This window comes from Castor canadensis, chromosome 1, assembly GCF_047511655.1.
Source record: "Castor canadensis chromosome 1, mCasCan1.hap1v2, whole genome shotgun sequence".
Lineage (NCBI taxonomy): Eukaryota > Metazoa > Chordata > Mammalia > Rodentia > Castoridae > Castor > Castor canadensis.
In genome coordinates, this window is record NC_133386.1 from 113,568,792 (window position 1) to 113,589,091 (window position 20,300).

Below are 20,300 nucleotides of genomic sequence, written 5' to 3' on the forward strand. Positions count from 1 at the left end.
CTGGTTTAAAAGATCAACTGGAATCTCATCTCTGGATGAGACTCAAGATTTGATAGATGTCTGAACAAGGTATCTATTAGTCAAAATACATAATTTTAATGGCTTGCTGTTCCGTTAAAATTATATTCAAGTTTTTTCTATAAAATTAGATTTTATCTACGATTATTTTTGGTTCAATACTGACTTGAAGTAATTAAGAATGACAGTAATGATTTAAAAAAACCCCACCATTTTCTAAATATACCATAATTAAGTAAGTGTTATGAAAGTACACGGGTAATGTATTTGTTTTATATTGAAGAGAAAATTCCATTTTTCTTAGCAACAACTTTTTTGAGGGCTCTTGTTTCATGTTTCTCTTGAATGCCTTTGTGGTCATTTCAGAAATATACCCCTCAGTACATGGTATCACAAAAACACATTAATTACATCACCTTTGTATTTCTCCTTTTTTAGTTTTGGGGATGAACAGAGGCCCTCCCACCTGCTAGATATGTGTTCTACCACTGACTCACCTAACCCTACCTCTGTATCTCTGATGTTCTTTCTTTTATTATTACTCAACTCTTGTTTCTTTGAAAGTTTTAGAGTTCCACAGTTTTAGTTTGTTTCCTTGCTCTTGAAATGGAAAAACATCCTGGTACTTATTTACTTGGAAAGACTAGGATGAGGCCAGTTGAATTACCGAAATATCTGAATAATAGCATTTTGCATGGACAGTTTCTCTTTTTTGTTATGTACATTTAACAATAAAATGACGCTAACAAAATATATCTACACAAAGACATGCTTTAATCATTTTTATGGTTAGTATGTTAGTTTTAAGTCTGTACATGAATGTTTTAGTCATTGTGAGGGCACTAAATTTTTATATTACTATTTTATTTAGCTGATTTTATAGATAGTAAAAAGCAAATCAAGTCTTAAAAATTACCACAAACTTTCAGTTCTGATTAAATCTGATTTTTTCAAAACTTTCTTAAATCAAATGAAAATTAATAAATGCTATTATAGGACTAAGTAAATGTGGAATCAAAGAAAACTGTCATGATAAACTTGGCTCTTCATTAGCAACTGGGAGAAGAGTAAAAGAAAACCCCTCTTTTTTTCTATGCAGTAGGTTTCAACATGAATACAAGGAAGACATCTCTTTCCAAGCTAGTAGCCTCTTGCTAGTTCTGTTACTATTCTAAGCATCTCACTGAGACCGAGAAAAAGTTAGATACTGGGTTGACTCAGCAGAAGTTTCTCCAGAGTTAAACAAGAACTGCACAGTCAAGTTTATACGACTGTTAGCAGCTGAGTGCAGACCCTCTTTCCCATCTCGCTGATGCATTTTCTTCTCCTGTGTGGAAATTAGCAGGGAGCTTCACAGTCAATTATAGGTTTATTTATTATGAAATGACCAACCTTAAGATCAGTAATTTCCTTTTCTAGAAAATAAAAAGGAATCATTACTTTAATATTATCCAAGTGTCACATATGTTAGAAGGCTTAAAAATAAAGTTTAAAAATAATGGTGCAGCTGGGTGCTGGTGGTTCACACGTGTAATCCTAGCTACTTAGGAGGCAGAGATCAAGAGGATTGGTTTGAAGCCAGCCCGGGGAAATAGTTTGTGAGACCCTATTTCAAAAAATACCCAATCAAAACAGGGCTGGCAGAGTGGCTCAAATGGTACAGCACCTGTCTAGGAAGCATGAGGTCCTGAGTTAGAACTCCAGTACCACCAAAAAAAAAAAAATCATGATGCAAATACTTTTGTTTCTTAATCCCGAGGTAAAGTTTTTAAGTGCTACTTACTTGTGTTTATCCATCCCAATTAATTAAAAATGATTATCAATTATGGGATTTTTCTACTTATAGGATTTTAATACATAACAGATGTGAGTTTTCTTCATTTTAACAAATTAGAAAAAGTACAACAAAATAAAACAACAGGAAAAAGAAATTAATTGACAAAATCTAAAAGTAAATGAAGTGGATGAAAAAACAACAAACCAAACAACCAGTATTTTTACATACTTATAAAATGAACAAACCTCTTGGGAGCCAGAATTAAGGAAAAAAAGAGAAGGAATGTGTTCAACTATACAAGATTAGGAATAAGAAAGGAGACATAAAAACAGAATAAAGGCTGGTGATAAGATTGTGTGCTTGTAATCCCAGCACTCAGGAGGCTGAGGCAGGAAAATCCCAAGGTTCCAGGTTAGGCTGAGCCCACATGGTGAACCCATCTCAAGCAAATAAGCAAACAAAACCACCAACAGTAACAACAAAATGGAATATAGAAGAAATGAAAAAACTGCAGGATATAACCAACCAACTTTGGTAACAAGGAAACAAATTAAAATGGGTAGCTTTCCTAGGAAAATACAAATTAACAAAATGATCTAAGAAGAAATTTGAATATACTAGTACCCAACTAAAGATTTTTCAGGCCTAGATTATTTTGCAGCTAAGTTCTTTCTAAGCTTTAGAGAATTTCTAATTCCAATATTATTTAAACTATTTTAGACCACTCATAATGCTCCCTAACCTGTCCTGTAGAGAGGGTCACCACAGATTGCTACCTAAACCCAGCATATCGATCTTAAGGAGAGGTAGAGACCCAGAGGTGCTGTCAGAAAGAACAGCACCTGGATTAGAAATCAGAGGGAAGTGCCAAGTATACCACAACAAGGAAGAAATTATTTGTACTGTGTGCATACATATATGTACACATACATACACACAAACATATATGATCTCTTTTTCCGTTTTGTTGAAATTTTAGTTTGTTTATCCCTCTTTTGTTCCATTTTCTTTTAGCTCTTCTGACTTTTTTCATCTACTTTTTATTTTCTTCTGTCCCTCTCCTTATCTTTCTCTCCTCCCCTTCCTTCTCCCTCCACTGTCCCTATCTCCTTCACACACTAACCACTCATTGAGTAGTCCATTATATCAACTTCACACCTTACTCACATCCTTCCTATTCTTCTGCAATCCCTGACAATAGCACCCTCCTCCACAATGACTGAACTATAACTTCACACACATTAGGGTCTTATTGTCCTATAGTCCCCACATCATACCTCTTTTTCCCCTTTCCTATCCCCCTACCTGGGTGTCCCCGTCTTCTCTTTTATGCCCATCAATTTTATTACCTTAGTTTTAATCTCTATGCAAATAACTGCTATTTCCCCAACACCATTGTTTACAGATAATACTATGCAAAATAACTGGTTTAGCATTGACTTTGTGAAATTGTTACTGCTAAGTTATACCTCCAGGTCAGTGAATAGAAATGTTACAACAACCTAGCTCACAACTAAGCTAGCCACAATACAGAAAATAAGTCAAGGAAAAGATAACAGGTGATTCAATCCCCCCAAACAATTAATCAACAACACATGAGTAAATCTCAAATTAAAAAAATGGTGAATAAGAGAAGGCAGGGAAACATGACTCCTCAAAAGGTTAATAATCATATATTAGAGGATTTAGTGGCTAGTTAAGGGGATAAATCTTGAGACACTGAGGTCAGAAGAATAATAACAAGAATGTTTAAGGGGCTTAAAGACAACCTTCAAAAACAACTCAATGAATCCCAAGAGAATACAGATAAAAATATTGAGAAGACACAGAAACTACTAAATGAATTCAAAAAGGATCTCAAGAAATAGCAAATGAAAGCAACGCAATTATTAAAAAAAACCCAGATAAATGAAAAGATTAGACACCAAAACAGTGATAGTGGGAGACGTCAATACTCCACTATTACCAATAGATAGGTCATTGAATCAACAAAGAAACTTTAAAATTAAATGATACCATAAATCAAAAGGACCTGACAGAAGCCTACAGAGTATTCCATTCTGAAACAGCACAATATACATTCTTTTCAGCAGCCAATGAAACCTTCTCCAAAATAGATCATATTTTAGGTCACAAAGCAAGTCTTAAAGAATATAAGAAAATTGAAACAAACCCCTGCATACTGTCTGGCTACAACAGAATAAAACTAGAACTCAATAGCAAAAGAAACAGCAGAAAATATTCAAACACTGAGAGACTGAACAACATGTTGCTCCATGATAAGGGAAAAATAAGAAGGAAGAAGAAGAAATAAAGAAGGACATGAAAAGTTTTTGAAATTTAATGGAAAAGAAATGCACAACCTATCAGAACCTATGGGTGCTAAAGGAGAGGTTATAGCCATGAATGTGTATGTTAAAAACATAGAAAGATCTCAAATAAATTACCTAATGCTGCATCTCTGACTTCCACATAGACAAGAACAAGGTAAACCCAAAACTAGCAGGAGAGAGAGATAATAAAAATAAGGACCAAATCAAGGAAAGAGAGAACAAAAAAAAAATACAAATAATCAACAAAACAAAAAGTTAGTTCTTTGAGAAGATAAGTAAGATTGATGAACTCCTGGCAAACCTGACTAAAATAAGGAGGAAAAAGACCCAAATTAATAAAATTAGAAAAGAAAAAGAGGAAACCACAATAAACACCAAGGAAACCCAGGGATTATTTTGAAAACCTATATTCAAATAAATTGGAAAATCTAGGAAAAATGGACAAAGTTCTAGACACATGTGACCAACCAAAATTGAATCAAGAGGATAAAAATCACCTAAACAGATCTATAACAAGCAATGAGATTAAAGCAATAATTAAAAGTCTCTCCAAAGAGAAAAGTCCAGATCCCATTGGATTCACTGATGAATTCTACCAGACCTTTAAAGAAGAACTAATATCAATACTCCTCAAACTTTTCCATGAAATAGAAAGGGAAGAAACACTGCCAAAATAATTCTATGAAGCTAGTATTATACCCATCCCCAAACCAGAGAAGCACACACACACACACACACACACACACACACACACACACAAGACAGAATTATAGGCCAATCTCTTTAATGAACTTAGATGCAAAAACTCTCAAAACACTGGCAAACCAAATTCAACAACATATCAAAAAGATTATGGACCATAAGTCAGTTTCATTTTAGGGATGCAGGGATGGCCCAATATATACAAATCATTAAATGTAATACAGCGTATTAACAGAAGCAAAGACAAAAACCACATGACTATCTCAATAGATGCAGAAAAAGTCTTCAACAAAATTCAATATTCTTTCATGAAAAAATCTGTGATGAAACGAGTAATAGAAGGAATGTACCTCAACACAATACAATGAGCCTATAGCCAACATTATAGTAAATGGGAAAAACTGAAACAATTTCCTCTAAAGTCAGGAAGGAGACAAGGGTGTCTAGTCTCTCCACTCTTATTCAACACTGTCTTGGAGTTCTTAGTCAGAGTAAAAAGATAGGAAGAAGAAATAAAAGGAATGCAAATAGGAAAGGAAGAAGCCAGACTATCCCTATTTGCAGATGACATGATCTTATAACTACAATACACAAAAAACTCCTACATATCATAAGCACCATCAACAAAATAGCAGGATACAAAATCAATTTTAAAAAATCAGTAGCCTTTCTACTGAAAGAATATAGGAAAGAATATTGGAAAATGATTCCATTTACAATAGCCTTAAGAAAAAAAAAAACCTAGGAATAAAATTCACAAAGTAAGTGGAAGACCTCTACAACGAAAACCATTGTAGAAAGAAATCAAAGAAGACTACAGTAGTTGGAAAGTTCTCCTATGCTCATGGGTTAGCAGAATCAATATTATAAAAATGGCTGTATCACCAAAAGCAGTCTACATGTTCAATGCAATACTCATCAAAATTTCAAAGACATTCATCACAGAGATTGAAAAGTCAACCCTAAAGCTCATATGGAAGCAAAAAAGACTGCGAATAGCCAAGGCAATACTGAGCGAAAACAGCAACACTGGAAGTATCACAATACTTTACTTCAAACTATACTACAGAGCCATAGCAATAAAAACACATGGTACTGTCACAAAAACAGACAGGAAGACTACTGGAACAGAACGGAAGACTAGATATGAATACATGCAGCTACCTCCACCAGACTTTTGACAAAGGTACCCAAACATACAAAGGAAAAAAGACAGTCTCTTCAACAAATGTTGCTAGGCCAAAAAACTGTTACTCCAGAGGCACCTGCACATCCATGTTTATTGCGGCACTATTCACAATAGCCAAGTAATGGAAGCAGCCAAGATGCCCCACCACTGACGAATGGATTAAGAAAATGTGGTATCTATACACAATGGAATTTTATGCAGCCATGAAGAAGAACAAAATGTTATCATTCGCTGGTAAATGGATGGAATTGGAGAACATCATTCTGAGTGAGGTTAGCCTGGCTCAAAAGACCAAAAATTGTATGTTCTCCCTCATATGTGGACATTAGATCAAGGGCAAACACAACAAGGGGATTGAACTATGAGCACATGATAAAAGCGAGAGCACACAAGGGAGGGGTGAGGATAGGTAAGACACCTAAAAAACTAGCTAGCATTTGTTGCCCTTAATGCAGAGAAACTAAAGCAGATACCTTAAAGCAACTGAGGCCAATAGGAAAAGGAGACCAGGAACTAGAGAAAAGGTTAGATTAAAAAGAATTAACCTAGAAGGTAACACCCACGCACAGGAAATCAATGTGAGTCAATGCCCTGTATAGCTATCCTTATCTCAACCAGCAAAACCCCTTGTTCCTTCCTATTATTGCTTATACTCTCTCTACAACAAAATTAGAGATAAGGGCAAAATAGTTTCTGCTGGGTATTGAGGGGGGGAGCGGGAGGGGGTGGAGTGGGTGGTAAGGGAGGGGGTGGGGGCAGGGGGGAGAAATAAACCAAGCCTTGTATGCACATATGAATAATAAAAGAAAAATGAAAAAAAAAATAAAGAGGCTGTCTTTTCCAAAAAAAACAAATGTTGCTAGGAAAACTGGTATCTGTGTGCAGAAAACTGAAACTAGATCCATGTCTTTCTTCCTGTACAAGTATCAACTCAAAAATGGATAAAGGATCTTAATATAGGACTTAAAACTTGTAAGCTAGTGCAGGAAAGAGCAGGGAACACACTGGAATGTATAGCATAGGCAACAGCCCCCTAAATAAAACTCAAATGGCTCGGCAACCAAGAGAAAGTATTGACAAATTACATAAAATTAAAAAGCTTCTACACAAACAGAATGGTCACAAAATTGAAGAGACAGCCCACAGAATGGAAGAATATCTTTTTTAGCTATATGTATGATAACGAATTAAACAGAATACACAAGGAGCTCAAAATCTAAACTCCTAAAAATCAATGACCCAGAGAAGAAATGGACAAGTGAACTGAACAGGAAGAAGTCCAAATGGTCAACAAACACATAAAGTATTAACATTCCTGGCCAAAAAGGAAATGCAAATCAAAAACCACTTTAAGATTCCACTTCACTCCTGTTAAAATGGCTGCATTAGGAACACAAACAACAAATGTTGGTGAGGATGTGGGGAAAAAGGAACCCTCATACACACACTGTTGTTGGGAATGTAAATTAGTACAACCATTGTGGAAAACAGTATGGAGACTCCTCAAACAACTAAAAATAGAGCTGCCATATGATCCACTAACTCAACTCCTGGGGATATACCCAAAGGAATGTAAGTCACATTAAAATAAAGACACCTGCACACCCATGTTAATTGAAACATCATTCACAATAGCCAAGCTACAGAAATAACCCAGATGACCTATGACTGATGAATGGATTAAGAAAATGTGGTATTTGTATACAATGGAATTTTATTCAGCCATAAAGAAGAATGAAGTTTTGTCATTTGTAGGTCAATAGATGGAATTGGAAAACATCATCTTAAGTGAAGTTATTCAGTTTCAGAAAGCCAAATACTGCATGTTTTCTCTCATATGTATAATACAGTCTCAGTACAAACACAAGCAATATTATATATACAAATAAATATATACAGAACATGTTTCCAAAAGTGGGACTGTTAGAAGAGAATAAGGGAGGGTGAAAAGAAGAAAAGAACAAGCCAGGTGTGGTATAAAATACCAAGGCAAAAGTCCCACTGAACAATGAAGGACAAGAATGAAAAACAGGTCATGCTAATCGGAGGTCGGTAATGGGAGAGGGAGAATAAAAGAAGGAGGTAAAGAAGGTGAAATGGTTGATGTACTTTCTATACAAGAATGAAAATGGATTTTTAAGCCTTTTGAAATAACCATAAGGGGACTAAGGTGAAAAGAAAAATGGAGGGGATGAACCAGTTTGATTATAATACACATATACATGTAAATTTCATAATGAACTCCCTTGAATAGCTATCTTAAACAAAAATGTCGCTTTAAATAATAAATGAGCAAAGTCAAAGTCTGTAGGAATCAGTGAAGTAGGCTCAGTGGAGGCTGTGATAACCTAGAACATGAAAACACTCAGATGGAATTTAAAGAATACAAATACTATTTTATGATAAAAGAAAACATTCATGGAGTCACGATCTGATTTAACTTTTTGTGTGTGCAGTGTTTAGAAATAAAAAGGCTTAGGTAACAGGCAGATTTTTTCATGGCAGATGGGAAACCACGTAAGTTTTCCTTTTTATCCACTTGTACTCCATCACATCTATAACTGTGCTCAAAAAGAAGGCAGAATGTATCCAGATGCTTCTACTCTCAATACTAGAAGATAAGCTATTATGAGAACAAGCACATAATATCACAGAAATACAGGATTGTGAAAAATATCCAATCCAGCTCTCACTTTACAGGTGAAGGAATTACAACACTCATATCTTCTCTACTTCTTGAGTAGTAGAAAAATTATTTTAGGATTTTCTCTCACACCAAATAAAAGATAAATTAATGCTGATGTTTCAATTATTCAATACATAACAACTGTCATAGGGCTGGCACCAGTGGGAGGGGAAGGTGTTGGGGAAAGAGGGTAGGAGGGGGTAGTTGCAAAAATAGTGTACACATATCATATATATTTGATGCATCCTAAGAACCAGTGTAAATGCCAACATGTATCTCCAACGAGCACAACAATGAAGGGAAAAAAAATCAACCATCAACTGTTACATTAAACAATGGGAATGAGAAGCACAGAATCTGTGTAAGTTGTAAAATATACCACGTATGTGGTAGGATTTCAAGGCAACAGCAAGATTGAAAGCAACGAAAGAATGTGTCTGGCAAGTGATCAGAATTAAGCTCAATTCAAGAAACAGAAGAAGGGAGAAAACTAGAAATTAAATGCTCCAGCCTGAGGATAAAGGTAAATTCAACTGAGTGCAAGATAGTTTGTAACTCCTGCATGCCTGATATATGGCAAGTGCTCAGTAAACAATGTTTAGGGAAATCCTGACCAATTAAGTAGTCCCTTGCTCAGTTAAGTGAATGAATTCAGCATATTACCATGTACCGTCCAGGGTCTAAATCTCCCATCATTCCTTTTAGATGCGTGTTTTCTGTTCTGACAGCTTTATATCTCATATCTGAGACCTGAAAGATTAGAAGATAAAAGGGAGATGGAAATTCATAATGAAAACTCATGAGTCTATTAAAATTAATTTTATCTTTTTAATGCAAATATTTTCTAGTTGTAGTGAAAGGAAACACATCTCTTTACTTTTATCAGTTGGGTACTCTATTCAGCTCTCCTGTCTTTGGTAAATGCTGCTGCACCCTCCACTTATGATGAATGCTAAATTAAAAGCAGATAATTATAATAATAATTCATTTGCTTTTTTTCCTTCCAATTCCCAAATTACATTTCTCATTTCTGCTTTCTATTGTATGTGAATAGTCACTAGAAAAATCACAATTTAAAGAACATGCTTGAAGTAATACTATCCATTAAATTTCTTCAATACCTAATTAATTTTTACAATATGTAATGTCTGATTTTCATGTTTAATGCTGTTCTTTCTGTTATTCCTGACAAATTTCCTTCTTTGTTTGTGACTTCTTCATTGTGTCTTCTACATTATTTCTTTCTCTGATTTCTTCTACTTAACAGTACTTGGATATAGTATCTGTCCTTTTGCTTATTGTTTGTGGATTTACTTACTTATTTGGTTTTTTAAGACAGGCTCTTGCTACGCAGCACGGGCTGCCCTTGAAATCACAATCCTCCTGCCTCAGCCTCCCAAGTACTGGGATTACAGCCACGTACCGCCATGCCAAACCTGTCCTTTAATCTATCTCGGGCTTACTTCTATATAAAACTTTTGCCTTAAAAAGATTTATTTTTGTAAATTATAAAATATATAAGAATATGAAAGTGAAAATAAGAATCATTGATAATCTAACTACCCTGACCACTGTTACCACCTGTAAAATATCCTTCTAGATACAAGTTCAACCAAGGTTGTTTTTCTCCTTGGGCTGTTTTCCTATGTATTTACAAGCTAATCACAGTTTTAAGGCTTATGATTGGCAGAAGGCTGAATCTTTCCTGTTTTCATAATACACAAGGTTTAACAGTTGCATTATTTATGAAGTGATTCTCATATGCTTAAAAAGTTACTGAAATTTTTTCAATAAATGTTTTGTGTTCTGAAAATATTTAGGTTTGGGGTAAAAAGGCAGATAAATCTTGTGCTCTCTATTGACAGCAAGCTACTGATTTGAGTACAAGTAAGAGCTTCAAGGACTTTTAAAAAATAGGAAAGGGAAGGAAGGAATGACATAGAAAATACTTGCAGTATTTTAACATTAGAATGTTACATTTGCTGTTTTTCTCCATGCATCATGCTGTGTGTTGAGTGAATGTTTAATAAACATGAACAGATTTTCATGTTACAGTATCCATTTTTTAAAACCCTAAAATAAATACATGAAATGCCAGATGGGAAATAGCTAAGAAAAAGAGGAACAGGTTATTTAAAAATAAATGTTAGTGGAAAGGACCTACAGAAAACAACTAAGGAAGAAACCTGATTGAGCACAGTTTGCAGTGAGGAGAAAATGTGAGGATGAGATGCAATGACTTTCCTCCTCTGTCACTTATCTCCTCAGTTCTTATGCGATGATACAAAGGTTTCGTGACTCCACAAAGCACTTCTATGACATCAAGAGCATTTCTGTGACGTGCAGTCTCAGAAACAACACAAAGCAATGCAAAGTTTCATCAGTGACTAGTGAAGGCTCCCAGGGTGCAGAGCATGCTGGGCCCTGGAAAGGAGCTTTCTTGCTTGCGTACCTGTTGCTTTGCTAACATTTATTCTTTTATTTCTAATTCCATCTTTAACTGTCTTTCAAGGAGGGCAGCTTTCTTCATGATGGTTGCTATGGTGATCTCCTTCTGATGAAGTGCCTGTGTTAGGTCAGAGATCTCACTCCTCATCTGCTCCTGTTCAGAGTTGCGTTGCTCTTCCTCCTGACAGAGCTGATTCCTTATCTGCAGCAACAAGAGACCAGGAAACATGGACAAAGCCCTTCATTTACAGAGCAGCTTAAAGATTTTATTAGCCATGTTCATGTCCTCTCTTAAAGACTTTGTCAGGCCCCACTGTACCCTCTGGTCTGATCAATGCTAAATTCCAAACAGGTGCTCATGTGATTCATCTACATCTTCCTTCCAATTCCAAAATTTTATTTCTCATATCTCCTATTGTATACAAAACATCACTTATTATTGATACTACTTTGACTGGAAGGTGGAGAAAGTACTACCAGGCACTTTCTGGTTGTTGCTTTTTGAGCTGGAGCTCTTTGTAGTCCAGGCTGGCCTTGATCTCACCATTCTCCTGCCTCAGTTGCCTTAGTAGCTGAGATTACAGGCATGTGCCACCATGCCTAGACTATGAAGCACTTTTCATGGAGTAAAAAATTGGCCTAAATAGGTTAAGCAATTTGTTGAAAGCTAATAACTGGCAGAGCTGGTACCAGAACCTAGGGATCTTGGCTTTAAATTCAGAATTTTTTAATACTAATTATTCTGCACTGTTGTGACTAAATACTGTGTTTTGAAAATCACATTATAATAAACTTTAAGCTTACTGTGTCCAGGAAAATGCATCATCTCCTCCCCATAAGCCTGTGGAGCACACATATTTCACTTGTGGCTAAGCTTTCTATGGTTGGAATCTCTGCATCATTTTGAACTGCTGTCCACCCTTTTCCTTCCAAATCCAGTCAGGCAGTATCCATTCACCTCAACCTTTCTTAAATCTCACCTGTGGCCCATTCCTACTACTGAAATCTTGGTTCTGCCTCCTAGCATCTTTCTAGAAACCACTCACAGTTCCTAATTATTGAGATTCAGAGATAAAATACAAATCACTAATCTCAAAAAAAAAATCAGAGTCCTTTGGAGGAAAAAGAAAAATAGACGATTACTGCACAAGGCATTCAGTGATCAATGTTCACAGTAAGCAGTGGAGTGTGCTTAACCCAGCCTGGGTAGGGGTGTCTGGATAGGGTTTTCAGGGGAGAGACCATCAGACAAATACTGAAGGGTAAATGGAAGCCAGTCAGAAGATGAGTTAGAGACAGGGTCCCAGGCAAAGAATGCAGTGAGGACATGGGGGTGAGAGGACGAGTCAACCTTGGTGAATTCACAGGAGGATGGAGGGCTGCGTCAACTGTGTTAAGAGAAATAAAGCCAGAGAGATTAAGTAGAGGCTATGTGAGGCAGGAGAGTACAGTTTGGCCAAGAGGGGGTAGAAACTGACCAGATAAAATGTCATGAAAGTCCCACCTAGGATATGCCCAAGTCCCCTACATTATGATAAAAGAAGAGTTTGTGTAGAAGGGAAAGTCCCAGAACTAGTATATGTGCCAAGGCTGGGGGACCCTGTCCTCTGATGACCTTCAAGGACACCCCCTCCTTAAAACTTCATACCTTGGACTGTATCTCCTACATGTGATTATAACAGGATTTACTGTGGGTAGGGCCATGTGCAGTCAAAAGTAAGTTATACAACATCCTCCTGTCAATCACACCTGTCAATCACCCTAGGCCTCCTGCCCAGATTTTTCCTGCCTTTTGCCCTTATACCCTATAAATTGTCCTTTGAACAAAGACTGGGGCTTCTGTGCCATCTGGCCAGAGCCCATTGCTCTTTCTTGTTGTGTTTCCTTCTGTCTATACTTTCCTTTTTCTTTCAATAAAACTGTACTACTGCTTGCAGTCTGTGTTTCTGTTCAATGCTTTGTCCTAGACACAGGACCTGAGATCTTCTCCACTAGGGTCATCTGAGAACCCCACTGGTAGCACTTTCACAGAGATTTATATAAATTTACCTCAAGAGCTTATAAGATGAAAAATGAGGAGTTTTTCATTTTACATTTAATCATTCAGTGTATACCTCTAAAAGAATAAGGGTTCCCTTTTCTCTCTTCTCTCCTAACATAGCCAGAATACCATTACAATGTCTTTAAGCATTATTGATTGCTTCATATCATCAAACATCAAGGTAGAAATCAAATTTTAAAATGTAATGAACGTTATTTAAGTTTGTTTAATTGAATAGGACCTAAATATGGTCTACCCATTGAGACTGGCTCATGCTATCTTTTTAAAGCCTCCATGTATATGTGTGTACATGTGTGTAGGTGTGTTCTAAGTACTTTACTCACATTGTTTCATGCAAACCCCACAATCTCCTCTCTGTTTTGCAGATTAAAACACTAAAGTGCATAAATTTTCAGTCACATTCCTGGTAAAGGAAATTGGTTTCTGGGACCTGTGACCTTGCCCATTTGTTTTGCGGTATCTTATGGATAGGACCTGGAAGGTGGCTGACACATTAGAACAAGCTGGGTTTCAAGGAAAACATGTAGAGGAGGATGACCTTAACATGGAAAGTATATATATCCAGAGGCAAATCCGGTCCTTCACCAAGCTTATCTGCTTCTATTCTTTTTTTGTTTCTCCCCAAAAGAGCTCAGTTTTATATTTACTTACATGTGTGTATATTCTTTGTGCCACCTCCCCCCAGTGTCCGCTTCCAGGCAGAACCTGTTCTGCCCTCCTCTTTTCCGATTTTGTTGCAGAGAAAACATAAGAGATAATAAGAAAGTTCTTTATAACATTTCTAAAATTTCAAAGTTGGGCACAGTCCTAGAAATTACATGGTCTTGACTACAGCAATCACATTTTCTCAACCCTGCCATTTATCAAATATGGCATGGGGGTAAGGAGACTCAAAGGAAAGAAAACTGGGTGGGCCTAACTTATCTGGCTCCTGAAAGTAGAGGAGGGACTAGGAGGCTGGAACACAAGCATGCCAACCCCGCAATGATGCTGCAGGTCTCCTCTAATTTTTCCTGTCTCCATTCTTTCCTTTTGACTCATCTGATGAAATGATAGCATTGTTCTGTGGTCTGTCCTGGTGTAGATTTTGCTGGCTGCATCCCTGTGGTATAGTTTAATGTGCTCCTCTTAAAAGTGGAGCTTTAACATTTTGTTAAAAAATTAATACACTATTATGAAAAGGACTGAACTATTTCTCTATTTTTGTAATTGGCTATATATTAATATAACATGCTATACTACAAAGCTTGTTTCTAAATTAGATTAATTTACCTGAGCTTCAAATGACTTTTGCCTTCATTAATAATGTGAATTTTATCACAAAAATAGATGACTAAAAATAGCTTTCTACTGAAAAAGAGAAAACGCTGGCAAGATTCATAATACATGGCTCTTGTTGGTTTTATTGCAATGGGATGAAAATGCTCTCCACAAACACTTCCTGGAAGCTATAGCTATTTACATGGAGTCATTTGTAATCTTTTCTGCACTGCACTGCACTGCGTAGTGGTCTCCAAGAGCCTATAAAGAGGTTTGTACCTGTACTCCCTCCCTCCACGCCAACTTGTATAAAATCAGTAGATTCTTTATATTACTCAAGGTTTTATTACTCTACAAAATTTACAAGGATAAGAAGGGTATAACTATATGTGGCTTTAATCAATCCTTTACCATGCATTCATTGGTGACATCAGTATGGTACAGTTTTTTGAAGCTGTATTTTTAAAATCAGTAAAATCAGTTTCATGGAATTATGTGGTATTAAAGTGTTCAATACATAAGGAAAATGACCATTAAATTTTATACTTAACTCATGAAACAACAGCATTGTTCTGTAGTTTTTCCATATTAGTCTCTGACAGTCAGTTCTTTATCGGACAGGATCTGTCTTTGACATCACTGTATTTCCTACAGAAATCAGCAAGATACTTAGCTCTACTAGAGGCTCAATAAATATTGGTGGAATTAATACAAACAAAACTGAATTAATGACCTTATGCAATTATGGAAGAACCTATCCTTAATATTATTGAATTCATCCTCCAAATATTTATTTTCATTTACTGTGTTACAAGCACTGTGTAGAGCACAAGGTAATAATTCCAAGCAGACCCACTTTAAGTTTTAACAACTGTTTAGAGTTTATAGCATTGAATAGTCTGTCTGATCCTCAAGCCTAAAGAGCAGACAGGTAGATGGCAGTTATGATAATTCATGGAAGGAAAGACACTACTAGAAGGAGAAGAGAATAACTTTTTGTAGGAGAGGAGAGAACCACAAGGCCTCTAAGAATAATGCCTAGTCCTCCCTCATCTTGCTTCCTAACTCCTGGCCTAGTCCTTGGCACAGTGTCAAGTGCTCTTTGAGAAACGAGGGTGTGACAAAAAACATTAACAGCCAACACTTACTAAGCACTTCTTCTGAGCTAGGCCCTCTTGAAGCACCTTACCTTATTATCTCATGAATTTCAACTTAAGGCAAGAGCAGACACTCTGGAGACAGATGGCCTAGGTTCAAATCTAACCTCTGCCACTTATTAGCTGCACAATGTTGGGGGAAAATAATTAACATCTCTGCATCTTAATTTCTTCAAGTGTAAAAAGAGAGTAACTTTAGGACCCACATTATGAGGTGGCTGAGGAATAAATGAATTGGGATTTGTTAAATCTTTCAAACAGCTCCTAGCCATGGTAAGTGCAGTGCAGTCAACAGTTATTAAGGGCTCTTCCATTTTCATCATGACCTTATGGTATTGAAGTGGGTATTAATCACCATATCCTAGAAACAGGGATCCTGAGCAATGTGCACAGGCAGCTTCCCCAAGCTTACACATGTGGGCTACCAACCTTCTTGCTATAAGCCATCTCTCTCAAAGCCAGACCTTCCACATTTGATGTGCACTCTTCCAACTGGCAGAATGATAACCCAATGTTTGTGTTCACACAGAACAATGTCAGAATTATGAGCTTGGTAGATTATTGTCTTAGGAGAAAATATGGAAGGAAAAAGAAGGGAGAGCAGAAAGATTTTTTTCCCCACTTCACGCAAAGATTTCAGATCTACCTGGCAGAATGGAGCTCATTATTTTCCATACCTTGTTTAATTCTTTTTCATGATTTGGTTGATCTGGGACTACTGAAAATAGATCTTTCCTTTTCTTTTCTGGTTCTTTAATAGAAGGTGGATAAGATGATTCGAGTCTACAGATGAAAAATGAAATAGCAAGCAAAAATTAAGCTTAACTTGATGGTTATGATTATGATGCTAATTTAGAGCATTGTGGAAATTATTATCTATGCAGAAATAAATCATTACTTCATTAGAAACATTTCTAGTTACAGAAATTGTAAACCCTTAATACATTCATATCGCGTAAGCATTTACATCTTTAATTGAGTGAAAGTAGTTTTAATGGGGTAAAAGGTAGCAATTAATATGGAATTTCAATTATATATTAAAACAGGCAGAATACTGGGATTACATATATATATATTTCAGTGAGTGAAGGGAAAAACTGCTAAATCCCAATGTGGACAGGGGCCAAGAAAATAGTAATTGTGCTAATGCAGACATATAAAGAAAGTACAATCTTTCATATAGGAAAAATATGTTGAATTATCTTAATAATGCAAAAAAGAGACTGATTCCTATAATAAATAGCTTGGGAACCCATTCTTTTAAAAAAAGAAACACATCCAACTTGATAATGCACTGTTGAAGTAACTATGTCATGAGAAGTCCAAGGGGGAACAGCTACTACAATAAAATGCTCAAAAATGATTACACCTCACAGTCCACCCAGAGAGAGCGCAAATGCAAGTTATTCTTTGGCCACTCATTTATTAAACAGCATTGCAACTGTTTAATAAATGAGTGGTCAAGAAGCATAAACTAGTATAAAAAAGGTAATTTCCACAGGAAGTTTTAGTAGTATATGTAGGCAATATTTGTTTCCCTATAAGGCAAATCAATAAAATAAAAATCATTAAAATACAAAGATAAAGATAACCAGGTGGGGAAAGAAGCATTCTTTTTATCAGAAGTTAGGCTTCTTTATTATTGTGGCGTCTGGTGTTGAGTATATAATCACTTGTAATTGAGTACAATTTTTGATTTCCAAAGAATTTTTTAAAAGGTTATAAATGCTGAAAACATACATTGCACAAATAAAACAACAAACTAAAATATGAGTAATGATAGAGAAATAACTAATTTAAAGATTGAAAATAAAGAATCTCAAAAGATAAACTGATAATGGTATTTCTGAGGTACAGCAGTCTAGGCTAGTTTGCTTTTCTCTGATTTTCACATACACAACATACATGTGTACGTATGTTAAGGTTAGACAAGAAAACATATCAGAGTATAATGTAAATGTTATATTGCTATCATCCAGGAAACCCCATTGTTAGCACTTAATGCATATTATTTTTTCCCCTTTGTTTATGTGTGAAAATAGTACACATTCCCCTATAGTTTTTCAGTTTCCCTTTATCTCCTACTTAGTAGGAGTATTTTCCATTTTAGCCAATATTCTAAACCATCATTTCAGAATTAGTCTCAAATTTTGATTATTTGCTATGATTTGGAAAAAAATGAAAAATGAAGTTCCCTATTTTTCAATTCTTCCTAAGCAATTTCAGAGATAGCAATGCAGAGTTGAAGGTTGAAAGCCTCCTCATAATCTTTCAACATTCAGTGAATGAAGGGAAAAAACTGCAAATCCCAATGTGGACGAGGGCTAAGAAAACAGTAGTCATGCTAATAGGGATATATAAAGAAAGTACAATCTTTCATATAGGAAAAGTATGTTGGAATTATTTTAATAATGCAAAACATAGAAGATCAAACTGCTTCTATAACTGAGAAAATACTAACAAAATTCAACGTTATGGAGAAAGGTTCTGAAACTTTGCCACATTACAATGCTCTGGAATCACCACCGCACCACTCTCTAAAACTGCTGTTGCATCTGCTCTCAGCAGTCTGGACTGCTTCACCTTCACATGACCACGAAGAAGCACAGTCCAAATACAAGAAATTAGAGCAACAAAGCACATGCAATAGCATTCACACAAGAACAAACTAAAAGGATCTGAAACCAGAAGGGGAAAAGTTGGGGGGTGAGAAGTATAAAATCCAACAGAGGCTGGAAGTTAAAACATATTCCGTTTCAACCCATCTCAGAATATTAGGACTGAGAGATATCCTCCAAATGAGGAAGATGCAGTATGGAGACCAAAATAAAGAAATTAAATACATGGTGGCAAATAGGCAGAGTAAAGAGTTTATATTAGCCAAGTATGTGATATTCTAAAGAAGTTCTAAGAAAATTTCTCACTCAGTGTGTCAGATATATCTGTAAATCAGAACATGATATAACTTGCTATGTAAGGAAAGATTGAATCGATTTTGAAGATAAAATAACCACTAATTTGAATTTAATTTTAGAGGGATCCAAAATGGTGGCTAAGGTAGGGGAATCAGAACTCCTACGCTCTGTGATACCAGAAACCTCCTTGAGACACTGGAAATATACTTGGGTAATGATGATTGCTCCTAGCCAAAATAATAACCACTATCACATTAGGTGCAGATAAAATTCAAAGACTGACCCTTAAGTCAGCCTTTAATTGCACCTAACAGCTGTGAATATCCTGCCTAGCTCAGCCAGCAAGTTGTGTCTGGCCTCTGACCCAGGGGAAAAAAAGCCCCTGGCCGCTTCTCTTTTTTTTTCTTCTCCCGACAAGCAGAAGACAAAGCATCAATCAGAATCAAACTCTGTGACATCCTAGACCCCTAGCTCATGGAGAGCCTCCCTATGCCACGCCACCATTTCTGTCTGCCAGCTAACTCCAAAGCTGCCTGCATGAAATGGCAGAAGACAGGTGAGCATCATGCACCACGTGTAACTCCCCTACCCACTGCCATCCCTGGGGAAAATAATGCAGCACAGCCCCTGGGCAGACTGAATGCTCCCTTCCCCCAGAAAAACTGATAAACATAAACAGTGAACTTTAATCTAACAATGACAACAGAGGTGGGAGTGGAATGCTGAGCATGACCTAGAGAATGGGGGTGGGGCAAGAAGCCGAACTCTCAGTGACATGCACATAGAGCAGCAAAGGTTGAGAGTGGGGGTGAGGCGACAAGCCAACTTCCCAGAGGAGCTGCTGGCACTCAGCAGAGATCAGGGAAAGCGCAAAGGCTGAGAGCGGGGGTGGGACAACAGGCCATCTTCCCAAAGCAGGGCAGGAGGTGGATCCTGGAGCTGATCTCTGGGACAGAGGGCACCATTCAAAAGTGAATTGCCTCACCTTGCTAGGGGAGGAGCTGACCAAACAGAGCTGCAGCTGAAGGGCAACCCAGCTGTCACCTGGTGAAAACAACAGCTTTGACCACCCTGCATGAACTGCACACCTCACCTCACCTCACAATTCCAACTAATCTTGTGGACAGAAGGACCAAATACCACTCATAAGCCAGTCACCTGGTGAGACCACATCAGAGCTTCTGGCTGTATACCAGTAACAGGATTGGACACCTAAGGAATAACTCCAGAACTTTTACCCATAGACCGAACTTTTTGTGGTTCCTGGACCTCATGTTTTTTTTATTGTTTTTCTACTTTTTCCTTTTTTTACCCTGTATTATTAACTTTATCCTCACTAATCTCTTATCCCTATTCTTACCCTCTTCACTTTCCATCCTTCTCCCATACTACAATCCATTGTTCTCCCTCCCAACTAGTCTTTCTGCCCCTTCTCATCCACTCTTTTCCATGTGTTCACCTCCTCATCCTTTCCTCCCCCAAACTGTCACCACACTACTAAAAAAAAAAAAATGTCATTACTGCAAGATATCCTTAAGTCAAACACTGGTATCTAAGGACTAATAGAAGAGGAACAATCATTCCCTTACCTGATTAGCACACAATGTACACATGCTCAAATGTTGTACTGTACTCCACAAACACATGCAATTACTTTGTGACAATTAAAGTAATTAATGAATAAAAATAATTGCACATATGAAAATTTAATTTTAATATTTAACATCCCACTAGTTAGCAACATGGTAATTAA

At 36.7% G+C, this 20,300-nt stretch overlaps 1 pseudogene; it reads right to left on the minus strand.

Annotated features, from left to right (window-relative positions):
* LOC109679001 (deuterosome assembly protein 1-like) overlaps positions 1 to 20,300 on the minus strand; it is a 569,124-nt pseudogene that overhangs the window by 14,303 nt on the left and 534,521 nt on the right.